Source organism: Mytilus galloprovincialis, chromosome 5 (genome assembly GCF_965363235.1).
Source record: "Mytilus galloprovincialis chromosome 5, xbMytGall1.hap1.1, whole genome shotgun sequence".
Classification (NCBI taxonomy): Eukaryota; Metazoa; Mollusca; class Bivalvia; order Mytilida; family Mytilidae; genus Mytilus; species Mytilus galloprovincialis.
In genome coordinates this window covers 96,313,984-96,341,771 of record NC_134842.1, presented here as the reverse complement: position 1 = coordinate 96,341,771, position 27,788 = coordinate 96,313,984, and the positions used below count along the sequence as shown (strand labels likewise).

The 27,788-nt window shown below is 33.1% G+C and overlaps 1 protein-coding gene and 1 long non-coding RNA gene across 2 annotated transcripts in view; one reads left to right on the top strand and one right to left on the bottom strand.

Annotated features, from left to right (window-relative positions):
• Positions 1-27,788, bottom strand: part of LOC143076802 (uncharacterized) — a 493,545-nt gene that overhangs the window by 22,180 nt on the left and 443,577 nt on the right. The window lies entirely within an intron of this gene.
• On the top strand, positions 217-1,355 carry LOC143074864 (uncharacterized). Its single transcript, XR_012978134.1, has 2 exons — positions 217-905; positions 1,164-1,355. It is a non-coding gene; the product is annotated as an uncharacterized LOC143074864 (long non-coding RNA).

Here is a 27,788-nt window from a genome sequence, read left to right as displayed (position 1 = left end):
ATATAGCATCATAAATATGAGTAACTGTAACAAAAACATGTATTAGAATATAAAATATACGTGTGCATCACATCAACTTGGTAGAAAAAAGTGAAATCGATGGACAATTTTGCTTTCGCAGTACAAAGCAAATAATCTTTTAATGCAAATATTTGCATCAGTTTACAGTTAAATATATACTGTTTCAATATTCTTTTCGTATTTAAGTAGTGTTATGTATTAGGGTTGAATTCTGTTCGAGGTCGGGGCTATTCCAGGTAAGGGTGTAAGGTCAGACCCGTAATGCTGTTTTTGATGTTTTTGAGTATGAACGTGCTTATGGAGAATAAAGACGTGTTTGTAATGATGTCTTGTCTATTTATTTAGTCCCCGTAAAAGGCAAGAACATCTCATGGTGGAGGACTTCAAATGGATTAATTTGTTTTGTAAACCGCTTTTGACAATTTGTTTCAACTTTATACTGTGTAACTGAAATATTTTTGTGAATTACCACGAGGATCGATTTGCGTGCACTGATGCGTGACGCTACATGTAGGCGGCAAGCACATGGTTTTTACACAGAGACAATTTTATTTCCGTTGGTTGTTGAAATTTTTGTACCCGAATGAGTCTTATTTCTAAAGCCGAGAAAAATCTCACCAACTTAAGTCCGAGGTTAGAAAATGTGGGAACTTTGAAAAATATACCTGTCGTTTTATCTGACAGTAAGGGAAGGTATTTAAAGGATCAGACTGTAGATAGACACCCTGAACGGAAAATTGTATGGTGGATACATCCCGGCACGACAGTACAACAGAATTTACAATGGTTGAAAGAAAAAGCTGTGAAGACATTTCAGGACTTAGGGCAGATACACATTACTCTTTTTATATGGTTGGGCACCTGTGACTTAACATTCAAGACTGGTAAATATATTTTTTTGAAATCATCTGATTTTCAAGTGGTAACAGATCTTTGCCAGGATTTACGGGATATCTACACCTTTATACACAAGTTCCCAACAGTGCGACTTATTTTTCTTCAAGTTCCGTTTTATTCTATTTACTGGTGGAACAAGTTTCATAACCACCCTGACCCCGACCAGTTCTTAAAGAAGGACGATATTCTACATGAGCAGTTATTAGAAGTGAATAAGTACATCATCACTTTAAACGAATTTTTAGGACAAAACTCACCGGATTTCAATTTGGACATTTTGGCATCCAGAAAGCGGCACTACGATCTGCAAACGAGTTATAGTACATCGTTCGCTCTGTACTTGGATGGGATTCATCCGTCACCTACACTAGCGAAGCTTTGGCTTCTCAGACTTTGTTTAAGGCTTAATAAAGATTGTAATTAAAACATTTACCTAACTGATTGGTATGTTTTTCACAGATTTTCAGTTTTGTATGTGAGAATTTATCTCGCTGCTCTTTGTATTGATACATGAACATGGTTGTATGTATAGTGGTTCAGTGTATGTGAGAATTAACTCGCTACACAAGGCATTACACAAAGCGTAATACATTTAGACTGAAGTATACATATAAAAGCGTAATATCATTCTAGCTCGCTAGACCCACAACTGTTGATTTTTGCTCTTTATATTAAAATGGCATCTTATGAATGTGTATGTGAGAATTTACTCGCTACATGTATAGGGTAATCCTGATCGTTGGTAACATAATTTTGTAAATGACTTCAAATCAACTCTCGGCAAATTTTTCTGATGACGAGTACGACAGTGAGGTCGAATTTGGATTGATATCAATTAAAAGTCGCCTGAAACCCCACTACTGCCTTTACCCGTTTCTATATCACCATTGTCCCAGTACTCTGACGATTCCCTAGAATTTGAACTTGAACAACCAAACTCTGTTCTATCAGACGAATTTTTGTCGCTTAATCAGCTTCGGGAGCCAAATATTAATTATTTACTTACTCCGTCCCCAAAACTACCTTTGAACTTTTCAACATGTAATTCAAATCTTGCCATTTCAGACACGATGGAAAAACTAGCAAACTGTCGGAAATTTGGCGGCTATCCCCATGAAAATGCTGCATTATTTATTGCTGAGTTTGAATCATATGCAACCCTACATAACATTTCACCACTGGACGACAACCGCATAATAGCGGCGCTTCATTTACATTTGACTGGTCCAGCATTAACCTGGTTTAATTCACTATCGTCTGAAAATAAGGCATCATGGGAAGCTATAGTACATTTGTTCACCGATAAATATGTTGATTTAGACTGGCAAAATCCTACAGTTATGCTTGATAGTGAAATCTTTGAAAACATGTCTTTATCGTCAGGCCAGTTAATTGATGATTTTTATTGCCAACTTGTGGAAAAAGCAGATTCATTGAAAAAACCTGATCACGAAATTTTAGTTAAATTCATTAAAGGGTTACCCGAACAACTAGCATTTTTTGTAAGAGCCGGTCACCATAGAGACAGTCCATCGGCATTAGCAGCCGCTAAAATGGGCGAAGCTTATGGGTATAGGAAGGCTGAGCTACAAGTAGCTGCGGCAAGTAAACAGGCAAAACCTAGTGATAAACGTGACTCCGAGTTCGCCTCCTTACAGTCACAAATAGACACTCTCACTAAGGCAGTCCAAAATTTAACTGCATCTAAAACTGATGAAAGTACAAAACAAAACAGACGTACCGATCGATTTGCTTATAGTCGTCAGCAGACAACTTACCCCCCTCAGGCAACAAACAGTCGTCAGCAGGCAACCAACCCCCCTCAGGCAACCAACAGTCGTCAGCAGGCAACCTACCTCCCTCAGGCAACAAACAATCTTTGTTTCAATTGTAATTCGCCAAATCATATTAAACGTTATTGCAACTGGAACGGACAAGGAGTTAGCAGTTCCGATATCACATGTCAGTTGTGTGACCAAATTGGTCATTCAGCGGTTAATTGTAAGAGACTTTCGGGAAACTGAACAGTCCCGGGGGCCACCAGGCACGGTCTTCCGGGAGGACTGATAAAGGTGCCAGATGTCGTAGTCGTTCGCCTTCTAGGTCATTTATTAACACTGTTCAATCTGAACATTTTCAAACTTCCGATGATGAAATGCAGTGTTCTACATCAAATATGGAAAGTCGGAATAAGTTTATTTATTTGCCTGTACAGATTTTGAATTTGAAAATTGCAGCCCTAGTAGATACGGGAAGCTCAATAAATGTAATTTCACAACAGTTATTTAATTCAATACCTGAAACTCACAAGTCATGGGTAAATTCAACTAGTGAGAAAATTGTTTTAGCTAATAACCAATCTGTTAACATTATTGGTGTTTCACGAATTAAAATATAAATTCCACAAGGAAAACATTGGATTTTAGTACATGTATTTTCACAAACATCACATCCGTTATTATTAGGCACAGACTATTTGGTCTCGAAGAAAATAATGCTAGATTTTTCAAAGTTGACCGTATGTTCTCGTTTCTGTAAAGTGAAAAATCAAAAGCGTTTGTCAGTTTTGCCAAATTCTGAGATGATAGTATGGGGCAAAGTTCATAATGATATTTTACATGGTATGCAAGGAATATGCACGAACCATAGTTATTTGTTTAAATTATGTGTTTTGACAGCGAAATCGGTAGTTTCTGTAAATAAAGATAAACTGGTGCCTGTCAAACTGTTTAATTCTACAAATGAAATAGTTGATATTCCAAGGGGTCAGATTGTTGCGAAATTTGAGATACTTGACAATGACTCTGATTTAATAGCTACATGTATAGGAAATAGAGAAAATCCAGAGGTTAATAATGTACAGTTTTCGACCGAAAAGTGTGAAAAGACACCTGAAGCGCCTTTTCAGGTTTGGCAAATGGACCTATACGGACCTGTACCAGTGTCAGCAAAAGGAAACTCTTATATATTTGCAGCCGTCGATGCGTTCACAAAATTTTTAGTTGCAGAGCCTATACCAAACAAAGATGCGTTGACAGTTGCGGAAGTCTTGTTTAAACTTGTATCTCAATATGGAGTTTGCGATACTCTGATCAGTGACCGTGGTTCGGAAGCCACCGCTCGTGCAATTAAGGAAGTGTGTCGATTACTGGAGATAAATCAGCAATACACACCGAGTTTTACTCACCACTGTCTTGGTTTGTGTGAAAGAACGCATAGATCGTTTGCAGAACGCATGACGCCTTACATTCAACAGGGAAAACATTGGGAGGATATGGTACCATCTATTTTATTTTCATTAAATTCAACTGCTAATGACAGTGTAAAATATTCACCATTTGAAATTCTTTACGGCAGTCGTCCTAAATTTCTTTTGTCGGGACACGTTCGTGATTTGAATTTAGCGTCAATCCCAAAAGATTATCATGACTATCTTAAACAATTTTCCGAAAGATTAGATATTATTCGGAATGAAGTAAAGGATCACGCACTAAAGTCGCAAACAGCAATGATGGAACGCGCTAATCAAAAAGTTCATAACTTAACATTAAGACTTGGCGACTTTGTATACATGAGTAAAGACCCGACAGGTCCAGGACATAAATTTAAATTCAAATTTGCAGGACCATATGTTGTTGAAAATTGTGAAAGTCCACACTTATATACATTAAAAGACCAGACTACATCTAAAATATTCCCGTCAATCCATATTAACAGACTAAAGCCGGCATATGTTCGCAAACCTATTCAGTGTAACTATTTCATGGATCCAGTTATTACAAATGTCAATCAGTTCACAGTAGAACACGATTTACTATCAGATGAACATTCGGAACACAGTGAGAACGATAGTCCATGCAATGATCTTGTTTCATCCGAAAATAAATTATCCAATGTCCCGGATGTAAGCACATCAGAAAATAATTTACCCGTGCGACGTTCTAAAAGGACACACAGAAAACCCATGCGTTTCCGAGACACTAATTTTACGACACCTGAATCGTCCACAGATAGTCATATCAAAGACAATGTTAAAATCAAACGTATACTAGCTTGTAAAATAGTGAACGGAACACATAAATATTTAGTTCATCTTTGTGGCGAACCTGCACAGAACGCACGTTGGATGGATATTTCTGATCTCAACGTTAAAGCCAAAGAGATTGTTAGTAAAAGGCCCCCGCCTATAATAAATTAAGTGTATTATAGCTTGGGCGTGTGGAAATTATTCCGCCGCTTACAATGAAATAAATGATCAAAGTAGCGTCTGCTTGTAACTGCATAAGCGTGTGGGATTTTCACTGATTCATAAGTATCCAGAGATAAAGTTTGCGTAACAAAGTAATGTAAAAAAAAAAAAAGAAAAGAAAAGAATCGCCAGCATCATCTCTGTTGCACCTGATATTTGTGTGAGGGTTATCTCGCCGTCATTCGTATTCTTGTATAGATGTCCAACAATTTGATAAATTTTGAACTGTTAATTGAAGCACTTTATTAATGTTAATCGTTTGTTCAAATTTATTGCATTTCATTATATTTTTGGTTGACTTGGAATAGCCCATTTTTTTAATAAGTGTGCATAAATTCATTCAAGATTTGCATATCAGTTTTCACTATTTGCACATAACTGATTTTCATCAAATTTGTTCATGATAACGGAAATCATTTGATAGCGTGTACATTTGATACAGTAGAATGAATGTTCATGTGGAATATTGTCAGTAGCGGTGTGATAGAAATCATAAATTGCCGTTTTAAGAGGTGTTGCTTTTCTGAAACATGTTTCATTAACTATAAATACGGATCCACGAGCCTGTGAGAGAGAGTAGGGGGGTGGGGGTATGAGAGTGTGAGAGAAACAGTTATGGTGGATGAAACCTATTGTGGAAAGCTCATTTTCAATAAGAGGTAGCGGTCTCTGTTGGTTCCTTATCGATGTATAATAAACAGCTACAGTCATGACAACATTGTTTCACTTATATATGCTATTTTACAAATAATTGTATTGTGATTTCATAACGTTATCAAATTTTACTAGAGCATGGAGTAAGATGTAAGATTGTAGAGCAAAGAGTTGAAACGTATTTCAATAAGATTTTTGCATATGGAGTCGTATTGTACTGGAGATTGTTTTTTATAAATTGATATTTACATAGTATTATGGTTTGAACTGAATTCAACCTGTGGAAAAAAATTATCCAAATTTTTGCTAAGCGGGGGGATGTTATGTATTAGGGTTGAATTCTGTTCGAGGTCGGGGCTATTCCAGGTAAGGGTGTAAGGTCAGACCCGTAATGCTGTTTTTGATGTTTTTGAGTATGAACGTGCTTATGGAGAATAAAGACGTGTTTGTAATGATGTCTTGTCTATTTATTTAGTCCCCGTAAAAGGCAAGAACATCTCAGTAGAATATTCGTATTTCCCATAAAAAAATATGTTTTCCTTGAGGATCCCAAAAATAAATTACGTGGTTTTGAAGAAAAAACAACAGCAATTTGAAGGTATATACGTGTATATGTGATATTATGAACTATCCAGGGAACTATAACGTGTAATTACTTTCATCAGACAATACAAATATATTTCTGATGAATTTTTTAGACGGCAAAATAATCGTATTTTTGTTCCATCAGTCTTATTTAAAATCAAATGCCTAAAAAGTAATACATGATTCGCTTGTGGACTTTGTAATAGTGTATCGTTACAGTTATCTGTTTAACTATTACATTTTTAAAGATTATTTACACCGTCCGCCGTTGACCAATTGATGATAACATAAATCAAGCTTGTCTTTTAAAATAACAAAAAATGGATAAAGACAGCTTTGCGTAGGGGGATAATTCATATGATATAATTTTGGTAAGTTTACAGAAATAGAAGGTCCATAATGCATTAATCGAGTAAAAATGGAGCAATTTCAGAAAACTTTAGTGATTGGTTTAGGAGGTGTTGGAAATACCTGATGGGTGCCCCCATATAATGTAATGTTCAAGTCCGTATCTTATATAAAGTAACCTCATAAAAGATTTTTACTAAAATTCGAAATAGACGGTACACAATACAATCATTATCATTTATGATAAGGAATCCGAATAAGATTAATTAATAGTTATATCAGTGACGGATTCAAAAAAAGGGGATCCGGGAGTTTGAAACCCTTTTTTAACTATCAATTCATTTGTATGGGAACCTATATTTGGAATCCCCTTTTCTCCTGGATTGGACCCCTCTCCATTTAAAAATGGCCGGAACCCCCAATGTATATTAAGTGGTTTATGAGGAGATGCGCTTACAAAACCGGCGAAACATATATATATCCAACGGACGAACGGAAAGACGGACTTCTTTATCACTATAACCCCCCACTTGACAAAGTGGTGTACAATTGAGTGTCAAAAAGACAGTTTTCTCGTTTGAATTGTTTTACATTGTCTTATCGGGGCCTTTTATAGCTCACTATGCGGTATGGGCTGTGCTCATTGTTGAAGGCCGTACGATGACCTATAGTTGTTAATGTCTGTGTCATTTTGGTCTTATGTGGATAGTTGTCTCATTGGCAATCATACCACATCTTTTTTATATAGCTCTACATCTTAAACAAAATGAAGGAACTGTGATCAATTATAGGCTACAGTACGGCCTCGAATGTGTGTAAATACATGCATTTTTATATAACAACTAAATCTGTGTGTTTGTACAATTTTTAGTATAACGGAGGACATTTCTGAAACTTATATACTAATATACATCAAACCTTCCTCTTATTTTAGCAACATTTAAACATCCTTATACTTAATGTAGTAAGTCGAGTACACCCTATCAAACTAACACATGTTTCATAAGTTTTCAGGATGTGAATGTATTGAAATATATTTGTGTTATTAAGAAAAATGCCACCTTCTAATGTATCGTAAATAACTTTGAAATCACCACTAGAATACAGTGACATAAAGACTGATCATACAGTTTTAAAATAAACAAGCGAGACTGATCGTACAGTGAGAAATTCAAACAAGTGTAATTTTCTTATTTCTGGCTTCAAAGATCTGGTTGAAACTTTTACCACCACTTGAAATATACTTCATTGAGTTAATTAAGTCTGGTTTTTACGTTAATTGTACACTAAGAGGACAAAAAGATTGTTTTTAGGTTCGCCGACTGATTTTTCTTAGTGATGCACTTGAAAATCTCTTGATTAAGGCAAAGACACGAATATTAAATGTGCGGAATTTAATTTTAAACCACTTGAGAATATCGATGTCAGCTGAATTAATCATTAAGCAATGTACAGATGATCAACTTACCGTTTAATTCAGTATACCCATCAAATTTAAAATGTGATCCAAAAAGTTCTCGCTTCGAAAATCGCGACTTCCGGATAGCGTACAGAATAGTATCTACACTGTGTCATCAAGTCCTTGCATTGTTAATTGTTTCTTTAAGACTTTTTGTAATTTGGATTTATGTTTTTAAACAAATATGAGAATTTGAGTCAAATCGGTGATCATGTATTTGACAGCTAATATCCTCTTAACGAAAGTCATGGTACTTGACTATTTTTGCACTAAATGTTATACAATGACACATTGTAGACGTAGCTCATCTATACACATGGAAAAAAGTATTGCAACACCTTGTTTTTTTTTAATTTGAAAAATCAGCCTCTTTTTTTTGATGGAATATAATGAAATATGTGTATATTATTATTGAAACATAGTTCACGATAACATTGGAATTGAAACGAACAAAAAATGTTTAAAAAAAAATGATTTATATAACCACAATTTTAATTACAAAATGAAGTGTTTTTTGTACAAAAAAACGCATTTGACAAGTTTCACTGTAGTCGAACTTTACAATGTCAGACATTTCAAAATTAATCTTCAGATGACTGTTCACATCATGGTTGATCGTTATACGCCAAAGAATTAGTACTTTGTGCGCAGCCTCCATTCAAACGGATAACCGCATCTTAACGTCTTCTGATTCCAGCCATAAATCGACTAATTTGTTGCTAAGGTAGCAGCAACCATTTCTGATGAAGGGAATTGTTTATTTCATGTTGTGTTTGAATTGGGGTGTCCTTTCGCTTACTTTCCGCCCAATAGTGTCCCATATAAGCTCAATATGGTTCAAAGCCGGGCTACGATCGGACCAAGGAAGATGAACCAAATTCCATTTGAACATTGGATCTTCCTCCACGATGCTAATTTCCAACTTTGGCGAGCTCTGCACTACATTGGATACGGAAAACTGTAAGTCTGCTCGTTAGCAAAGGTCTCCGAAATGGTATTATCGCACGGTAACCAGTAGCGATGAGTTAATCTCGAACAGTTCTTGTTAAAAGGCTCTTGTATGGCCACCACTCTCATTTTAGGATTGTCTTGTATGCAATGGGTTTCCTTCTGACCAACCTTCATTATGCTTGATTTTCTCTAGCAAACGTTTTGAAAAAAAAATCATGTAGACGATAACATTTTTTTAAGAGAGACGATTTGCTCATGACAATAAATCTGGTAGACTTTTCTGAATTGTGAAATGCACTGGGATAAAAGTCAAACTTTATGTGCACCAAATCTTATTAAAAAAGATGAAGTACATTATTTGAAATTGCCATTTTGTTATAAAATATGAATGGGGAAACATAGTTGTGTAAATTTATGTGACCCAGTAAAATTTGTAGGTTTAATTTTAAAACATTTTTTTCTTTTAATTTTAGAATTTTATATAGTAGCAGCTGAGGGTGAAACAAACATTTTTTTTTCTCAGAATCAAAATCAAATTATGTTTTTCTCCAAAAACTGGAAACAAACCTTTTTTCCAAAAAAAAAATCATAGCACCCCCCCTCCCCCCCCCCCCCCCCAGAAAATTAAATGGTTGCTGCCTAAAGGTGTGAAGAGATATGTGACCTTCAAGTGTGTGAATTCATAGATTGTGGTTGTAACCATTTAAATTTAAACACAAATGTATATTAATATTTATAAGCCTTGTAGTAAGTGCACTGACATCAAACGATATGTTTTGTTATGAATTCTTAACTCAATTTATTTGAAGATTCGTGTATGCAATTAGAGTTCTTCAAATCTCTTATCTATAAAAGGGCATATTGTAAAGTTTTTTAAACGCATATGCTATCTTACAAATGTACAACTTACACTATTGCAAAAAACTATGTGAAAATATGCCTATCCATATTGAATAGCTGATTTCCATCGACATTTTATAAAAAAGAATTAGACCCTAGTATCCAGATTGAATTCTTCGAGGTTGTTTATAACTATTATAACTCAGTGTTGCTACTCCAATAATACAGTAGATGAATTATTTAGACCACCCGAGGACCTTATTGTAATAGATATTTTAATTTTGATTTATATATTATGTTATAGTTATTGATCAAGCAAGTCGGTAGGACGATGTAGGAGTTCGGGTTAAAGGGTCACACGAGCCGTACAAATTAAATCCAATATACCGATTTGATTAGCTAATGACTGTTTTAACACATGACGCAATCAATTAACGTGAACGTTTTAGAAATGTGGATGATATTCTGCAATCCACGGATCCTAGAAAGGGGGTACATGTAAATACGACTTTGGTAAGTTTTGAATTAATAACTTTTTTTTTATTTAGACTTATTCCAAAGTTGCGATTAAATGGTAGATTTTTTTTATCGTTTCTGTTAAAAAATTTCACAATTTTCATTTAATTAGTGACGGTTAAGACTTTGACAAAACTTATTACAGGGACGGATCCAGCCATTTTAAAAGGGGGTCCCAACCCAGGGTAAAAGGGGGGGGGGTTCAAACTATATGCTTCCATTCAAATGCATTGGTCGTCCGAAAAAGGGGGGAGTTTCCAATCCCCCGACCCCCCCCCCCCCAATGCATCCGCCACTGCAAATTGTGTACTTTTAAATCGGTGTATGAAAAAAATCATAACTGAAAGGGTGGTTATTCAGTTTGGATTAATTGCGTTTGAATTTCTTTCCCTCAATGATATGCGTACAAAAGATGTATATTACCTAAATTTAAAATGTTTTATTGAATAAACAGAAAATACGTTTTTCTTTCCAATCTCTTACTCCCCCACCCCACAAATTTCTTTTTATCAACTGTATTTTAAAATTCTTAAGACAGTTCTATCTAATTGAAGTCTGGTTTATCCCCAGCTATTCTCCCCTGTTTTGAAACAAACTTAAATATGATCTTCATTAAATTCGATCCTAAAATAGTCACTTTATAGGAATAAATATTCAAAAAGTCGTTATGAATTCCATTGAGTCTAAAACTAATCAAAATTAGATTTCTGTTATTCGAATATTCTTCGATACATTTCTTTTTTGGCAGAAATTACCAAAAATTGTATTAACTATCTTTCTGAATTTAAAACACTGATTTGAGATTTACGTTGTACACAACATATGATGAAATATTTTATTTCCCAGCTTAGATAAAATAAAAAAGGAATAAGAAACCTTTTGTTTTTCCTATTTTGAAACTACGATGCTTGTACAAAGTTCAACTTTGTCGTAATTTTGAGGCAGATGGAGGAATCGGGGTGGGACGAATGGGTCGTTTACCCTTGGATTGGACAAAGTATCGTGTTTTAGCATTATCAATATTGTTTTTAGTCTCGCTTCACTTGGGGATATTTTATTTTTATTTTATAGAATAACGTCCCTTTCAACATCCAGGAACCGTCCCCAAAGTTAAAAAATAAATTTGAACTGTGCAGTATATCTGAGGTAGGTAATGCACACCTTTGCTGTGCATTATCCAGATTATTGCACAGTAAGAACAAAGAGATTTTACCCTTGTCATTATAAATTCACCAAAAAAAACTTTTTATTGTTTATGTTGATTTTTGTAGGAACTAACAAGAGTCTTACTGTCCTCTTTTGCAATTAAATTCACTTAAGCACGCGATTTTAAACTTTCTAAAACATATACTTTGAATACACTTATTTTTATTAATAACAACAATTTAAATTAAAATATAAATGCAGATATATATCTCTTAAGTGAGATGCATCATGAATCATACAAATGGGTTCCTGTATGAACTACATTAAGTTGTTCATAATTGAGATCTCGCCTGACTTTTGCACCCATTTGTTTATTTTCACACAGTTCTTTGTTGTCAGTCGACAGATTTCCCTCAAATTCAATTTCCTCTGCAGATAAAGTTGCTTTTACATTTAAATATGAGAGTGTATACGAGAACCCTGATGAATTACCTTCTGAATTGGTATTTTCAGAACTGTTATTACAGTCAGTTCCAGCTTCACCATCATCTTTGTGTGAAAGAGTTAAGTCCCTTGATTCACTTAAGCTGTTCCTCATGATAGGTTGGATATATGAGGAACTACTTGTGCCAGATGTTTTGCTGCTCGAACTTTCATCACAAGCACTAGCACTATCATGGAGCATGGTCGTATGATCTTCTTTCAAGCTTTCGACATCAGCTATAACTTCTAGGTAAACATTTGTTGGATCTTCAAGGGTTTTGCTACTTCTTGAAGACTCTAATGCTTGACCACTTTTACACCGAAAGGGGGGGGGGGGATAACGACACCTGGCTGATATACGCGCCATTCTACTGAATGGTAATAATCACCCTCTATCTCAGCATACTCTGATTCATTCATTTCTTCTTGAGATATCCTTTGCTGTGGAGTAGTATGTGACCTGATACAAGAAAATGGTATTAATTGTATACATGTCATGATCAATTATATTGAATTTCTTCTTGCAATTGATTTCTTTGAAATGTTTTGAGAGTGAACTAGTTGCTTCCATCGTTTGTGGTAAGCGTGTTTCAATTCTTTTTAGATGCTTATTTTAAAATGTCCTTTTTAGAATAACGAATTTCATAACGAGCTATAACAACTGGGAATATGTACATGATGTATCTGAAAATGAGAAAAACTTCGAAAAAAATAGATTTGAAATTAAAGAACATTGAGGATTCAAAATTCCGAAAGGTTGTGCCAAATAAGGCTAAGGTAATCTTTGTCTGGGATAAGCAAATCCTTAGTTTTTCGAAAAATTCAAAGTTTTGTAAACAGGAAATATATGAAAATGACCACATTATTGATATTCATGTCAACACCGAAGTGATTGTTTGCGACGAATATACCTGAAGGATCTTTTTAGGTTATGAATTACATGCATGATGAAAATATATATCTTTAAGCATACTTTTTTTTTTTATTAAATATGTTTTATAAATGTTAGACGACGGAATCCCGAAATACAGAGTATTATGTGTTTGCCATTGACGAGATGGTTGCGGTTTTATCCTCACTATTGTGAATACTGAAGTCAATATATTATAAAATATCAATTAGTTAAAAAGAATGCAGTGAAATTCGTGCTTAAATTTGTTAAGACGACCGTCATGCTAAGCGATGTTAGTCAAATAGTCTTTAATTAGAATAAATATAGAAATGTCTCACTCATGTTGTTTTCTTAGTGTAAATTTTCTACGACCTGAAACAATTAAAAAAAGGTCGGGCGAATTTATTAATTTGAAGAGCGTACTTGCACCCTCGCTAACATACTATTCAAACATTTAAAAGCATTAGAGCAAACTTCCTTTTGAAAAAAAATTAAGCAATATTCTTTAAAATATAGTTTTTATATACATATGGTCCATTTTAACAGCCGTTCTGGATTCCAGATCAAAATCAGACCGTTCAATGATCAAAGCTGCAAAACAAATACATGCTGTATGTTGTTTCGTTATAGTTTGCAATGCCATGCTTTTTTTTTATTTCATAATTCGTGATTAATTACACTTATTTCTATCTTACAACTATATTCTTTACTAATCTACAATGTTTTATTATATATGAAAAAATCGTAATTCATATTTTAGAGAAAAAAAAATGACACAACACACACGTTTGTTTATATAAGATCAAGTAGGTTAATGCTGAAACAAATTCGCACAAGGAATAAATGACAAATGCAATACATATATACCATACACGTATCATCGTACTTGCATGGCTTGAAATGTAAAAAAAAACAATAATGTTTTAATACCCTTGCTAAATATCGATTGGAGATAAGATGTTCTCGATACATCATTTTAGAAATACCTTTTCTAATCCAGCAAAATATGGCGCCTATAAGTACTGCACAAATAAAGACAAAGCCACTAATGACAAAATGGATGTTCTGTACGACTGTTTTGTAAATTGAGCCTGAAAACATAGAATTTGTTATATTCCTCATCTGTTACTATTGGAAAGGTCGGTGTTGATCATGTTGATGATCTGTTTTATTTATTTTTTAAATATTGAGCCATTGCCACTTTTCGTGATGGTTGTGTAATTTAAAAGAAAATTACTAAGTGTTATTTTACCTAAATATTACTTTTTATCATATACTTTGGGTTGCATTTCTTTTATTAAAAAGTAACTGTGGGTCTTTGTCTAGGTCAATCACAAACACTTGACGTAGTCGACTCAGTTATCGATAACCGGTTCCTCAATGAATAATAAGAATTTTACAAAATATCGTATCCAAGGTAAATACAGAAATGGGAATATCATAAAAACTGACAAAATAAAACATTATCAACAAACAGAACGAGTGACAACAACTGTCATATTTTTTGTCTTTTTATTTTTAGCCATGGCGTTGTCAGTTTATGTTCAATCGATGAGTTTGATTGTCCCTCTGGTATCTTTCGTCCCTCTTTTAACACTCAATATGATATACAGATATGTTAAGGGATTGCATATTAAGGGCGAAATGTACGTAAAAACCACTCCATAGAATATTTTAAATTTTACATGTGGATTCTGCTTGTAAAAATACATCAGAATAATTAAAAAAATGGGGTAACCGTTTTCGTTTTTCAGATACAAGCTGTTGAAACTAGCAGCATGATCCGCCAGAAATACAAAGGTTATATAGGGAAAAATAATAAAAACGGCAGATATTTTACTCTATCATGATTTTCTAATTGATTGGTTCACAGATTTTTTTTAAGACTGAATGAGTGCCAGTGTGTTAAACATTTTCCGAAGTATTGGAAATGCTAAAAAATAGGACAATAAACTGAAAAATATTTAAGAATATTTCTGCGGCCAAAAATATGCACATTCGCAAATAGATATACTGCAAGAGTAGAAAGTTAATGTGTAGAATTTAATTCCATCTTTTCTTGATAAGACAGGGTTCCACATATCTGGTTTGATTTTACCGAGTATATACTCGTACTAGTATACATGTAAGACTAGAAGCAGAACTGTCACTCTCTGGTTTTGTTTGTTTGTTTTGTATTTATGTTGAAATAACTACGAGTGGTGGAAAAACTTTCTTAAACTGTGGTTAAAGATGCAGTATAACACACAATAGCATAACAAGACTTCTGATTGGAGTCATTCTGATAATTTCTTTGAAATATTTAGATAGCACAGGGTCAGGAATACTTGTTTGAGTTCATGAAAGACCGCTGATGATTTCTCTTTCATGTGCCCATTTCCCTGCTTTTGGAGTAAAGGAAATAACAATCGTCGCACGTTTTGTATCCCGAATTCCGTTAGAGGCGTGCAATTTTGTATACTTCGCCTTTAAACATTTAATTTCGAGCGGCATCAATTAAATAAGGGAGATGATTCAATATAAAAGTAACACCAAAACAAAACTAGGGGTAAACATACAGTTATTAGTAATACATGTTTGTTTATACTATATGCAATTCACCATAAGCGCTGACAAGTTTGCTTGGAATATCGTGTGCATCTGTGTTATTTTCAGGCAAAACTGATAAGAAGATTCTTTTATCTCAATAATTTTAAAACATTAAAACGTTGATTTTGATTAGGTCTATTCATTTACGGTAAGTATACTCTGAATCACTGTAACGTCTGTATTTTTTTGGTTTGAGAAGATAAATTCAGTTTACATTTTCGTTTTATGTGTTTGAGATTTCGATTTTGACATTTGCTTAGGGACTCGTTTTAAAATTTCTCTAGGAGTTTGGTGTTTTTGTAATTTTAACTTTTGTATCCTTCAAATCTGTAGATTAGTTAACGGTGTTTTAAGTTTATTTACAAAATTATGAAAAGGAAGCATGTCAATTTTATGAATGGAAATATATTTGAAGGCATAGCTGATGAATCTTACCATGTTGACGCACCTACACGCACTCTATTTGGGGTTCATGCAAATCCCCTAATTTTAGTTTGTTAACTTGATTTGTCGTTTCTTAATCCATTTGCGAGATTTAAGTATAAGATTTTCGGAAAAAAATTCAACATCTATTTTTCATTACAAATTTTATTAATTACTTTAAGTAGTTGTTACTTTATAATATGTTTCAAAAATCATTCCAAAAAATCAATACGTGTTGGCCCCAGCAGACTTTTAAAATGTAGATATCATTGAAAAAGCTCCAAATTATCTGCCTTTGGTGCAAAAATGCCATTTTTTTTCTCGAGTTTACTGCTATTTCTCCTATTAGTTCAACAGAAAAAAAGGACATTATCAAAATTGTATGCTTCTTTCGAAAGCAGTTTGTGAGCGTAAAAGAGGGACGAAAGATACCAAAGGCACAGTCAAACTCATAAATCTAAAACAAACTGACAACGCCATGGCTAAAAATGAAAAAGACTAACAAACAACAGCACACACGACACAACATAGAAAACTAAAGAATAAACAACACGAACTCCACCAAAAAACTAGGGGTGATCTCAGGTGCTTCGGAAGGGTACGCAGATCCTGCTCCACATGCACCCGTCGTGTTGCTTATGTGATAACAAATCCGGTAAATGGTCTAATTCGGTAGGTCACATTCATGAAAGGGAAGGGGATTGTAGTTACGACGTAAGGAACATATCCGATATCATTTGTGAAACGGTTATTCCATAACGGTCAACCAACTCGTGATGGTGTCCGTAAAATTTACGAAGGGATGATTTCAACTTCACCATTTGGAACTCTTGGTTTAATAGCTTCCTTGTGAGCAGCAATCCTCTATCAAGAAAATCATGATAGGAAATCACAAGCACGGGAATATCGTATCAATTGGGAGATATATACCCCGTATACAGGTGCTGCTGGAATGTTGCTACTTAGAAATGGAAAGTTCACAATTGGAAAGCTGAAATCATCTCTTTTGTCGTAAAGTTTTGTTTTCAACCGACCCTCATTGTCAATTTCTAGATGTAAGTCAAGATATGAGGCCGACTTAACTGTATCTGTAGTATCCTTTATCTCTAGCTCGATTGGATAGATGCGTTCCACATTGTCACCAAATTTTGAATTATTTAGTAACAGAACATCATCTATGTAGCGAAAAGTAGAGTTAAAGGATATTGCTAACTTCTTATCTTTCTTCCTAAGAAGTTCCTGCATGAAGTCGTAAATGAACTGTGACACCATGTTTTATTTCATTTTTCTATAAAGTATAAGATAAAGGTAATTTATAGAAAAATATAGAGACATCCTTTATTAAATAAAAACAAAATTATTTAGACCTACAATTCCCCTTAAACTTCGATAGGCTACTTTCTATCTATAATACTCTGTATAAGAAATTTATTATACCATTTGTTGATTCTTCTAATCTGGTTGACATGTCCGTCAATGTGGTTAGCTCCTCGGACTCTATTGCATTCTGCAGGAATTGGTCAGTTTCAAAATACGTGTCTGTGCTACCATATATATTTGCAATCTGACAAGTATAAATTGCATTTTCGGAAAAATTCGCATGTCTTATTTTCAGTCCGACTTCAAAACCGGAAATTGTCAAACGTTTTTTGTATACTGAAAGTTCTATATCAGTCATCCTCTTAAAATTCTCGTACGTTCCAGATGTGTTTGAAATAATGAAACCATTTGCATACCAATCTATAGAACGAATACGTTCTCTGGAAAAAATATCAACGCTTAGGATTATGTCTGTATTTGATTTTGATACTCTGTAGTGTGTTTTTACAGGTACAGCTGAAAATATACTAACACTTTGAAAACAAAAGAATATCAATATACAATTATGGCCCGTAGAAAAGATGAATATCCAAATGTCTAAACGAGAAGGTTAATTTACTGAGAATGCACTTCTTTAGAAATGAAACGTCCGCATTTGTGATAATGATTTCTGTGATAGAGGGTTGCTGCTCATAGGGAAGCTATAATATCAAGAGTTCCAATAGGTAAAGTTTAAATCATCTTTTAGAAAGACTGTTTTAATGACCTGTGTATAGTCGCTGTTAGCTCAAATTCATAGCGGTTATCGGTAAAAATAATCTAAACTATCAATCGCGTTCTCTCGAGATATATTTGTTTACATTCCATTCACAAATCGTCATAAGAAAAACCACTACTGACCAACCTTTTAATTAATCGCACTGTAATAATCCTGACCTTCACATTTTCGAGAATGTTTTCCATTGTAATTCCGCCATCTTCGTTTCTATGAGGATCCTTTGTTTACATATGACATTCGTCACTTTCGGAGTTTCCTTTAATGTTATTTTCATTGATGTGATAAAGTTTCCGATTTTGAGTGGTGGAATCAGTCATTTGAGTTCAAGTTCAGAAAATTTGCATAAAGCGCGGGAAACTTTATGCACATTTTCTGAACTTGAACTCCAATGACTGATTCCACCACTCAAAATCGTCTTCGAAAATGTGAAGGTCAGGTTTATCACAGTGCAATCACTTAAAGGTAGGTCAGTAGTGGTTTTTCTTTTTTGACAATTTTTGAATGGAATGTGAAAAACTATTTCACGAGTGAACGTGGTTGATAGCTTAGATTATTTTAACCGATAACCGCTACGAATTTCAGCTGACGGCGACTACAGTGTCAAGTTTTTACATGATTAAAATGCAAACAACAGTTAATTTAATCAATTAATTCATTTGATATCAATCGTTGTCAAATGGGGTTTTACTTTTCAATGTTTCATTACTAATATATATTTTTAAGGCAAAAACAATTCTTTATATGTTTGTTACACTGAAATACAAAAAAATCCTGCAGGAAATAGTTACACAGTTAGTTTCTTGAAAGTATTTTTTTCCTATTTCAAATTAAATAGTATATATATGTTATCAATATTGTTTGATACAATGCAGCCAAAAATATCCCGACTGTAGAACACAAAGTCTCTTGTGGAGAGTTGTCTCGTTGGTAATCATACCACATCTTCTTTTTTTTATATTATAAGATTGTATTGATTTCTCCGGACTTTAACCAACAATCAAAACTATGGAATAATAATACTTACAATTGACTGATACGTATACTGAAGAAATTCCATTTCTATTTTGCAGAACCCAACTACATTTGTACGTTCCAAAGTCTTGATAATCACAAAAAGGAAAATAAATGAAAGACGTGTTTCCCTTTGTTACTCCGGAAACATTTCTGATGTAAGTTTCATTAATCCAATGTGACCACGAGTTTGTCCACTGATGGAAGTTCTTTTGATGTAGTGTACATGATAGAGTCAAATTTTCAGCAACATCACACAGAGGATAAGCAGGTAGGATTGTTACGTTGACATCTATGGAGCAAAATTGAAAAGAAAAGAATCACTTAAAAAAATTTGATACATGATACTCAGCACGTTACAAATATGGTTACAAATTGTGACTTTTATGAAGAGTTGTCTCATTGACATCAAATCACATCTTCTTATATCTATTCATCATAAGTAAGTACCAACATTAATTTAATCAAGAAGGGTATAGATTCTCACATCTTTGTTCTGCGTCGTGTTATGCTTCTTAGCAGAATTTAGAAAAACAATAAAATTAAAAATATTTATTTTAACAATTTCTGTATATACATTGAACGACAAATAGCTGTGAGGTTTAAAAATTTCTGACGTCAGACACGCGAATCAATGCATGTGTTTGTAGATAGATGTTTTTGTGTTCTGTTAAATTGTTCCTTTTAAAACTATCACACGATGATGACTGCTGTACAAATATTTTGACTATTCTACTTATTATGTCTGTTTAGTTCACGCATCATTGTAAATATAACGGAATTTGATGAGACTGTCATCAAAGAGAGAGGGTTAGCGCTATAAAACCAGGTTTATTCCACCATTTTCTACATTTGAAACTGCCTGTACCAAGTCAGGAATATGACAGTTCCTGTCGTTTCGTTTTTTATGTGTTTTGTTATTTGATTTTGCCATGTGATAATGGACTTTCCGATTAGATTTTCCTCTAAGTTCAGTATTTTTGTAATTTTACTTTATGAGAAAAAAAGAAGCTGAGTGACATAATTATCTGCATACAAAATGTTAGAGACCAAATGAAGTATAGAGGGATCCATTATCTTCCCTTTTTAAAAAGTAAAGATGAAAACATACCTGGAAGTTTTAGAGTGATAACCACTTTTAAGCTCCCGTATTGATTACGTACAAGAATCAAATATCTGCCATATTGTTCTGTGTGGATGGGAAATAAGGTTGTAGTTAAAACGAAGACATGTTCTCCATAATCATGTTGATCGATGATCCAGTCGTCTAGTTTTAAGTCTGTTATATTGAGACAAGATACAGTTAGTGGCTTGGGATTGCTCTCCACCGGTTTCGAAACCAGTACCCGACCACCTACTTCTGTTTTGTAGTTTAAAGTTGAGATAGAATTTTCAAGGAGATAAGGTCGGTCTGTAATAATATATATGCTCGACTTAAAAAAATAACAAAAGCAAGGAAAAAATACACCAGTCGCGTTTTAAATGTATTCATTTGCAGTATATATAATAACCATGCTTTTGTTGATTTATTGAAATAATCATTGAGAAAAATAGTCCGTACGCATGAACTCAGCTAGAGTAAAAATTAAACCGAAATGTACCAATGGTTTGAACCCATGAATGAAATATGTGCATTTGGTAAGTTTAAAAGTCGGTAAGGCATTCAGTATAATGACCGTAAAACGTACATTATACATATTTCCGCATCAGAAACTTACCTGCATGATTTTTTTTTCTAAGTTTTGATCAAACCCCTTTATTGATGTTCAAATGTCATATAAATCAAACATATGATACGTTGTTATTGCGCCTATCAATGATTGACCATTTTTTTGTTATTAGATTCACCGAAATGAGAAATAAATTTCACGAAAAAAACAGTAGATCTAATTTTAAGACTGTATAGAGGTTTCTCAATATCTTACGAACGAACGAAAATTGACCTTACTTTACGTAACATGTCGTATCAAGAAAAAAGAAAGCATTCATTTATTCAATACTTTTGGACTATCGGATTTGATCTTCTTCCCTTTGAAATGTCTTTTACATAAATAATATATCCATTCAGGATTTGTAAAACAATTTTGACTGGTAAACATATTATATTGACTTGCTATGTATAATACATATGATATACAATTTACGATTTAATTAACACAGTTGAAGATCTAATCAATGAATTATGGCGAACTATATAAAATATTAGAGCAAGGACACCAATCGTACAAGGGATTTTGATAAACATGACAACATCATTTCGATTTTTGTAAGTATATATATAGGAAACAGGGTAGAACTATAGAACTTTGGAATGAAAGGGCATAGGAATCTTTTTGAATCCTTTCAAGGATCAGATCAAGAAGGTCTTTTGCAAATATGAGTTAAAACTAATCTATGCGTGAACGCCTCTAGTTTTTAATTAAGAAAAATTAAAACATATTTTGTATTACACTATTAGTTGTTACTTTTATGATATGGTACAAAAATCGACAAAAAAAACCCAATTTGTCTTAGCCCCAGATGACTTTTAAAATGTTTATATCATTGAAAAGACTCTAAATTATCTCCTTTGGTGAAAAAAAATGCCATTTTTGCAGTGAAATAGACAAACTTTTTTAATTCATCAATAAGTATTTGTTATTTTTTTTTTCAAATGAACTGTACTTAAACTAAACTATTATAAAATTCTAGCGATTTCTGTACAGGAATTTAAATCTTTTTTTTCGATTGTACCTTTTCTCTCCAATAAGTGTAACAGAAGAAAAGGACCTCAACAAAAATGCATACTTCTTTTCAAGGCATAGTGTGAGCTTAAAATAACGGTGACCACATATTTTTATTTTATTTTTCCATTTATTATTGAATAAAGTTTATTTATAGAAAAAAATGAGATATCCTATATTTAAACAAAAAAATGATTTAGACCCGCGAGCCCCCTTAAAAAACCATCATTGGATCCGGTGTAATGTCGTCGCCCCAACGTTAGAATTCAAATGATCACTCCTTCACATTATGCTGGCGTCACACATTGGCGTATAGACTGGCGTTCACCAAACGTACAGAGAAAATTGACAAAGTCGGTATACGTTAGTTGCACGCCAGATGACCGCTAAGCAATCGTCAAACGCTTCTCGTATGCCCGATACACGCTTATAGCTCGTTAAGCACACGTTGCAGACATGATTGACAGGTTGAATGCATCCATAATTACTAGCGTGTTGGCAGCATACATAGTTTTTTTTAACACGCCCAGCGTACGTCGGAGCTATACGCTGATGTGTGACGCCGGTATAAAATGTTTATAACTGATTTATTTTCTAGCTAAACTGGTGAAATCAATAAGACTACTTAAGGGAAATATTAAAATAAATATGTGACAAAAAAACAAAAAAGAGTTAACACTTTAAAAATATGTTCTGTAAGGCATTTATTTATTTGTATGGTTTGTTTTGTTTTAATTGCAGTTTTTGTTCTCTTTGTGTACGTTTTATAATCGTACCCATTTTAGTATATTTATCATTATTTTGTTCTTTTTTGTTTTCGTGGAGTTTTTATTGGATTCTGTATATGTTTTCTTCGTTTTTTCTTTCTTATTTGTTTTTCTTTTTACTTTGGGAATGGTATTTAAAGAAAATGTAGCTTTTAAAACTATGTAACTTACAGTTTTGTTAGTGCTGTAGCACTCATACTTTCAACAAGAATACACAACAATCTATTACTTTACGATTGATCATGGGCACTTTTCTTTTTCGGTAACTCATTCCCAAAATTAATTTAAGTCAGACCTAGCGGACATTGAGACTTTCCTGTGGGGTGCTTCATTCTTGGAGACATAATTAACCAAAAACTCGCCCTCCTTTCGATTCGTTCCATATTTATAAAGGATGTGTGGCTATAATAAATGAAAAATACTAAACTAGTGTCATCTCAGGGACGGATCCAGCCATTTTAAAAGGAGGGGGGGTCCCAACACAGAGCAAAAAAAGGGAGGGTTCCAACTATATGTTCCCACTCAAATGCATTGATCGTCCAAAAAAGGGGGTTTCCAACCCTCTGATCCCTCCCTTCCCCCTGGATCCGCCGATGTATCTAATTCATTTTTCAATCCTTTTCAAACGTTAATCCCGTCGTGAAAAGCATAGAACACAGAATGTTAAACATCCAACAATCAATCAAATGAAATGTAAACCAGACATGTAATAAAACGAAACTCAACGTAATAATTCGTAACATTAAACAACATAATATAAATAGGAACACCGATGTTTTACCACAAAATAAAATGCAAGGTTGCAAAAAGACTAAGCAATTGTTAACTGTTGTCTTTTAACACACTGCAATATCGGTAGATATTTATCATGGATTTTATTAAAATTAAATTACTGCTCCTTAACGAGTTTTGCTCGTTCGTAAGATGTTGAGAAACCTCTATTACGAGAAACAACAAAATAATTTAACAGTAGCTTTGTTATAATTATTGGCATAATCACACCAAATATAAAGTTGTTTCTTGGATGCGCACATATTTTTCAATTTAAAATATACTTAAAATTTTATGAAAAAGCAACGAAAATCACAAAATTTAACAAAATATGCAAATTAAGTCATGATTTGTTGCCCATGGTAACTTGTTCAATGTTAAATTTGTTTTGGTTTTCTTATTTTCTTATACCTTAGTCAAGTTTTCAGCTATTAAGAATATGCATGATAACTTTTAAATTTGCAGTAATTTTTGGGCCAAATAAGGGCCTTATTGCCCATACATTTATATTTTTGTTAGATTAATTGTTCTTACGGTAAACATTTACTCTAATGCTTGAACCCGAAGACCCAATCTTGTTTTGTACTTGACATGCATATATTCCTGAATCTTTTTTAGTAACGTCATATATTTCCAATACATTGGTTGTAGCATCTGTACGCAATGATTTATCAAACACCCACGAGTAGTTTTTCGATGGCATATTACTGCTATCAATACATTCTAGAATAATTCTATTTCCTTCTAAGATATCGGCTGAAGGTTTGGCTGTAATGCTGATATTTGGTCCCACTTAAATACAAATAAAATACACACACTTTTAAATAAGTTAAATGTACAGAACATGAATCTGTTATATCTAATCAAACAATACTTAAACAGCCTTTGATTGGATGTTCTATATAAAAGGTACACAACTCATTATAAATAGTGTTAAACATACTTTACTTCTTATGCTTGTAGTTGCATATATTTTTTTTATATAGAAATATGTTTTTCCTTTCTGATAATTAAAATATAGCAAAGTGCTCTCGACGAATAAAACTATAGGATTTGAAGTCTCTTAATTGTGAAGAATGAATTTAAATCATGGTCTTAGTAAGGAATAATTTCATTTTTTAGGTCTATTTACAGTTCAACACAAAGAGTGTCTATTTTTGAGTTACAATTGCTCCGAAGCACATCTATCAGATTGACAAGATTTATCACAGTGATTGAAACTGACCAAAAGTTGTATTGTGAAACAACAATAATAAATCAAATATAAATTGACGTTTCCATTTTTGTGATTTTACTTTTTACTAGAGTGGCCAAATTGTAACCTTTAATGTTATAATGAAAACATTAATAACTTAAAAGTACTAAAAAGATTGAAAATATCAAAGCAATGCAAAAATAAACAACCAAAACAACATTTTACATCAAAATAACATAAATATTTAGTTGTCCCCAATTCAAATTACCGGACAAGGAGTTAGCTATTCAAAATGTCCTGTTAAAATTAAAAAAAGAAAAAAAGAAATAGTAATTGTTTTAAAAGCCAGAAATTGGCTGTGAAATCGATTTAGTTCTAACTCAAATGTTCGTAAATAAAAAAAGCATAATTCCTCACAATGAATATTACAAAATTTATAGTCAAACTCACAATAAAAAAAACATATACTTTTCATACCTTTTCGTTGTACTGTTTTGTCAGCTAATATCTATAACGCTTTTTTTTTAAGATATCCCATATTATAAAAAAGTATTTAGATTACAAAAAACTAATCCATAAATGCTATGCCAAAAGTAAGTCATGCATCAATAATGAACATTGCAACGACAATGAAACGAATTCTTTAATACAACCAATCAAGATATCATTTGAGCCTTGAGCACTCAACAATATTCTTAGTTTGTAAGAGAATGATAAATACTTTCTTCATGATTAGCACTTGCATGATTATAACTTGCATGATTAGTATTTGATCACGAATAATGGGATAATCATTCTCTTATAAATACGAACAAAAGGTTACTTTTCCGTACGCAGTGTCCTTAACCAAGAAACTCCTTGATAGAACTGCAACAACCGCATATATCAAAAGTGTTGAAAAGAATGTAAACAAAAGTGCACTCGAATGTAAATAGAGTGAAATAATTATTAAAAAAAACTTAATGAATCTTATCATTTAAAAACTGTTCTGATAATAATTGATTTATAAATGGGAAATAAAAAAGAAAATTAACCTCGCCTTATCAACTTACTTATTCTAATGTGCTGAATGAGTTTTTTGTTGATTTATAATAAATGTCACGATCAGGTGAATTTCTACAACAAGTCAGAAGATTCAAGATGACCTACAGTTAGCAATCGACATTTACTAAATAAAATATTGTTGTTGTTTTTTTACTACATTTGTATGTACATATATTATGGGTTCGTAATGAATTCGATGTACAACAATGCTTAGTGGAGGAGTTTGTTGAATTTATATAAATGCATAACGACTATACTGTGCTTTCTTCCACTTTCTTTGAATGTTGCTGAAAAGTTGTCTAATTAGCAAACATACTATATCTCTTTATTTTTATGTCAATGGTTCAATAATTTCCGTAACATTATAATTACAAGAAACTCGTTTCATATTAACTGTGGTTTCAATCAAAGGGTCTTGTCAGCTATTTAAAAAAGCATAGTCTGCTACTTATATACAAAATGAACTTGTGGATTCCACATTAGTAACGGAATATCACACTATATTTCTACACTGAGCTCGAGTGTGTGTATACAGCCAGTAACTTTGTAAAGGATCCAGAACAAAAATGCCATGATATTTGTCAAAATAATATTCTAAACGGTCACGTTCTTTGAATATTATTTAAGATTGATCGATACTGGCTTTATTGTTCGTAGTTAAAACGTAGCGAAATAGTTTTTCTATACATCTATAAAGACTTATATCGTCCTATGTCCGGTCAAATCTAAAAGCAATTTATTCTCAGTATGTTGTTATTGGTTTAAACCAACATTTAGAATCTGTGAGTACACCAAATATATAGAGACATGTTTACTTATGATTCTCGTGTCAATGCCGGATGTATCCGACACGCTACTTGATTGATTATGTTACGTGTTTTGATCAGGTCATGATACGCATGACCTGTTCAAATGGGAGTTTTTATTGTTTTACTCTGTCATGCATATAAATTTTAGAATTATTCTCAAGATCCATCAAGGTTTTGTTTGGCAATACACTCATTCACAATCCAATAGTTGACACAAAGGAAAGAAAACAACATTTATTACTCACTAAATACAAACAAAACGGCTCCATCTTCTAACGGCTTTTCAAAAAACGTTTGTTTGGCAGTGCATGTTATAGGTTTCATATGCAATTTGGGAGTAGCATTGAGATGGAATGAAATCAGGTCAGTACTCCCATTTTTAACATCCTTTCCGTTAATGCTGAGCACAGTGTGAGCCAATGGTATCCCATTGCTTACCATACATGTTATTTCACTGTATTGACCTTCAAATAGTTCGATAGTATTCCATTTCGTTTTATTAGCAATTCTGATATTTGATGGTGGTACTGAAACAAAGATATATGTAGATGACAAAATGCAATCGAATCATTTCAGGAAGATTAGGGGGATGGATTTAAACGAATTTCTTGGGTTTTTTTTACTAATTTGTCAAAATGTAGTTATAATAATGCTTTTGTCTAAAATAAAACAATCATTATGTGTTATCGGGCTTTTGATACGATACAGTTTGTGTATTATTGTCAGCATTCATATAGATTATGCATGGTAAACACAATTTTAGGTAACACAAAGAAAACTATATCATAGAATTTGGGATACTATTTTCATGATATTAGAAGATGGTTTTACCAATATGCATTCAGATGAGAAGAAGATACCAATGGGTTCACCAGACTTATTTTTTTTTTTTGCTTTATAACAAAATAGGTTAACTCATAAAACATCCTATTCTAAAAGTTACTTTATCTGAAGTTATCTTCCTTTATATGACAACGTTGAATTAAAAGTGAATCAAACAAATATATTATGTTTTTCTTTTGTAAACAAGTGAAACTGCGAGCTACTGCTCACTGATGATACCCCCGCCGCAAGTGGATAATATTAATAGTGTAAAAATATGCAAGTGTTCGGTAAACAGGAAGTTGTCAAGTGATGAATCTGAAAACGCATCACACGGTATAGCTGACTTATAAAAATCCTGAAACCAAATTTCAGAAATCCTTGTATTGTAGTTCCTGAGAAAAATGTGACGAAAATTTTTAACTTGGTTATCATGTGTAAAATCATACAAGTGTTCGGTAAACAGGAAGTAGTCGAGTGATGAATCTGAAAACG